The sequence below is a fragment of the Papio anubis genome, chromosome 16 (genome assembly GCF_008728515.1).
Source record: "Papio anubis isolate 15944 chromosome 16, Panubis1.0, whole genome shotgun sequence".
Classification (NCBI taxonomy): domain Eukaryota; kingdom Metazoa; phylum Chordata; class Mammalia; order Primates; family Cercopithecidae; genus Papio; species Papio anubis.
The window spans coordinates 30,169,225-30,172,905 of record NC_044991.1 but is presented as its reverse complement, the minus strand read 5'-3'; the positions used below and the strand labels follow the sequence as shown (position 1 = coordinate 30,172,905).

The 3,681-nt window shown below is 58.4% G+C and overlaps 1 long non-coding RNA gene across 1 annotated transcript; it reads right to left on the bottom strand.

Annotated features, from left to right (window-relative positions):
* Window positions 1–782: 782 nt before the first annotated feature.
* Window positions 783–2,878, bottom strand: LOC116270692. The gene is made up of 2 exons (XR_004178854.1): window positions 2,311–2,878; window positions 783–1,922 (listed from the first exon to the last, which is right to left on the bottom strand). It is a non-coding gene; the product is annotated as an uncharacterized LOC116270692 (long non-coding RNA).
* Window positions 2,879–3,681: the final 803 nt, after the last annotated feature.

The window sequence follows — 3,681 nt, the reverse complement described above, 5'->3', positions numbered from 1 at the left end:
GTGGGAGGAGACACTGAGAGGCCTCACAGGCCTACAAGCATCTTACCCTGACCTCGTGCCTGCTGGACATTGGGCTGGGGAGAGAATCGGGGCCAAGGGCGTTTTCCCACAGGACTGGAAGGCCGGTCGTGGTCCTTGGTAGTGAGAGCTGGCCGGGCCGCCGGCCTTCTCCCCGGAAGCCTGTAGGGTCCCCTCTGATCCCTGCACCTCTGGGGGTCACACCAACTGTGGGTGATTCCTTCCTCACAGCGCTGGGTGCTTGGTGAACACATTCTGCCTCGAGACCTGGCATTTCTTTGATAACATTTCTTCTTATTTTCTGCTCATTCTGGAACTCCTGTCAGTCAGATGTTGGGCCTTTTGAATTGATCCTGTGAATCCTTCTTTCCACCTTTGCTTGTAGATAGACTTCCCTGAATCCAAACACACACACACTCTTTCTCTGCTTTTTAAAAAATTGGTTTTGGGGCCGGACATAGTGGCTCACACCTATAGTCCCAGCACTTTGGGAGGCTGAGGCAGGCAGATCACTTGAGGTCGGAAGTTCCAGACCAGCTTGGCCAACATGATGAAACCCAGTCTCTACTATAAATACAAAAATTAGCTGGACGTGGTGGTGGGCGGCTGTAATCCCAGCTACTCAGGAGGCTGAGGCAGGAGAACGGCTTGAACTCAGGAGGCGGAGGTTGCAGTGAGCCGAGATTGTGTCACTGCACTCCAGCCTGGGCAACAGAGCCAGCCTCTGTGTCAAAACAAATAAATAAATAAAAATTAAAAATTGATTTTGGATTTTAGCAGTCCTGTTTTTCATTTCCAAGACATCTCCATCGTTCCCCAAGCTCCCCTCTTCTTGTTCCAGAGAATTCTGTTCTGCTCTTACGGATAAAGTGGGTTTGGGGGAAGGCAAATCTTTTCTTTCTGCATTTTCTCTCTTGTGGTTCTGTTTTGTTTAGTCTTGGAACTTCCCATGAAACTCAGTACTCAAATGTCTGGCTTTTCCTTCTTTTCGATCCCTGTTTATAGGGGAGGCAGGCAGAGCTGCCGGGCACTCCTCTCTCCTTTTTAACTTGAGGAAGCCGGACACCCAGGTCTTGGGAGGGAATCCTCCTGCCTCCAGGCGGCATCTCGGGCTGCAGGGCTGCCGTCTGGAGTGGGGACAGTACCAGCTCCCACTGCTGTCCTGCCATGCTTGTTCGCAGCACGTGTCTCCTCACACCAGTGACGAGGCCACTGCTTGGCTGCTGCTTGCCTTCTTCCTGCCAGGCTGTCCTGCTACGTCAGCCTCCACTCTCCACCTCAAGTGTCTCGAAATATCTTGTCTGCAGATGACCTCTCTCCTGTTCTCGGTGCCACATGGGGCCTCCCCAGCAGAGGCGGCTGGACACCTGGTCCTGGCTGCCAGAGGCTGTCTGTTTAGCTGCCAGAGGGTGGCAGCAGCCTCTAGCACCCTCTCCTAGCCTGTGCCCTTTTCATTCTTTGCTGGAATGTCATGGGTCTCAGGAGGTGCTGAGCTGAGAGACCCCATGGGACAACTTGGGATGGGGGCTAAGGAAGGCCTCTTGGAGGAGCCCTGAGGAGAGGTGGCCCTGGGGTGGGGTGGAGGAGGTCCTGAGCAGCAGGGGCGGGGGCTGCCCCTTGCTCTCTGTGTCCCTGAGTGAGTGGGGCGGGGGCTGCCCCCTGCTCTCTGTGTCCCTGAGTGGGGCGGGGACTGCCCCCTGCTCTCCGGGTCCCTGAGTGAGTGGGGCGGGGACTGCCCCCTGCTCTCCGGGTCCCTGAGTGAGTGGGGCGGGGACTGCCCCCTGCTCTCTGCATCCCTGAGTGGGGTGGGGGCTGCACCTGCTCCGTGTGTCCCCAGCCTGCTAGGTGCCCCACAGGGGCCAGGATGCTGAGGAGGGAAAAGTCTTCATGGAGACGGGTGGCCCCTGTAATAAGGAAGACAACACTGGATTCCTGGGCGAACAGCAGGGCAGGGTCCTTAGGTCCCAACATAGGTGCCCAGGCCCAGATGAGATTCCCCAGTGGCCCCGAGGGGGCGCCCGGGACACCCTGGGTGGCCCAGTGTCCTCCCATCACCCTTGCCCCTGGGCACCATCCTCCTTGGCCTGGAAACCCTGAGCTCCCTGACGCCCCCGCCCCTCTCCCTACCTGTGCCAGGGAAGGCTGCTGCTCTCTGTCAGCCCTGGAGCCCCTCCTCCCCCAGCTCCTCTCACCCCTCCCTGTGGTCCTTGCCAATCGCCCTGAGCCCGAAAAGGTGGGGGACTCTTGGAGAGACGGGGTCCTGGATCCCCAGCCCTGGGGTCCCCTACTCACAGGGTCAGATACGCTAACAAAGGCCAAGCACCCTGCCAAGCGGTGTCCTGGATTGGGGTGGGCATGGGGGTTCGCCTCAGGTCCAGGCTCCGGGATGTCGTGCAGGACAGGGCGCGGCTGCGGCTGTGGCGGGGGCACTGGCTGGAAGCCGGAACTCCCGGCCTCGAGGGCGGAAAGTGTGGCCAGTACGGCGTGCTGGGGGGGCCATGGCCCCGTTGCCAGGCAGCGCCTCCCTGGACGCCAGTTGCCATGGAAGCCGGTTCCTGCCCATGTTGCCACGGTGTCCAGGTGGCCTCGGGGAGTCTGGTTCAGAGGGGCCGCCCTGTGCCCTTGCCCGTCCTCCGCTGCCCAGTTATGGGCTGGGAGGGCAAAGAGGAGGAGAGGCTGCGACGCCCAGCATGGAGACCCAAGTCCTTCCTGCTGGAGCTGGGCTGCGGCCCAGGGCAGGGGCCAGATGTGGCTGTTCTGCTGTCCGCACTGCGGACTTGATGTTCATACCCCAAGCTCATTTTATTTATTTTCTATTTTTATTAAGACAGGGTCTCACTGTTGCCCAGGCTGGAGTGCAGTGGTACGACCACAACTCACTGAAGCCTCCAACTGGGCTCAAGGGATTCTCCCACCTCAGCCTCCTGTGTACTGGGGACCATAGGTATGTGCTACCATGCCCAGTTAATTCTTTTTTTTTTTTTTTTTTGAGACGGAGTCTTGCTCTGTTGCCCAGGCTGGAGTGTAGTGGCCGGATCTCAGCTCACTGCAAGCTCCGCTTCCCGGGTTTATGCCATTCTCCTGCCTCAGCCTCCCGAGTAGCTGGGACTATAGGCGCTCGCCACCTCGCCCGGCTAGTTTTTTTGTATTTTTTTAGTAGAGACGGGGTTTCACCGTGTTAGCCAGGATGGTCTCGATCTCCCGACCTCATGATCCGCCCACCTCGGCCTCCCAAAGTGCTGGAATTACAGGCTTGAGCCACCGCGCCCCGCCGCTAATTCTTTATTATTTTGTTTTTGTAGAGACTGGGTCTCGCTGTGTTGCCCAGACTGGTCTTGAACTCCTGGCTCAAGTGATCTGCCCGCCTCAGCCTCTCAAAATACTAGAATTACAGGTGTGAGCCACCTCGCCCATGCTTGGCTGCTTCCAAGTATATCTCAAAAGCCAAGAAATAGGCCCTGAGTGGATGGAACTTGGGGTCACTGGGCCATCTCCAGCCCTTAGAGGACTCCATCTCTGTGGCCCCTAACCTGGGCTCCTGGCCCACACCCTCCAGGCTGCCTGGCAGGGTCTGCTCCCTCTCCAGCCCTCGGAGCTGCCCTACGTGGAAGGTTGGGGGTCCCAGAAAACCTGGGACCAAGAAGGTGGACTAGCCAAGCTGCG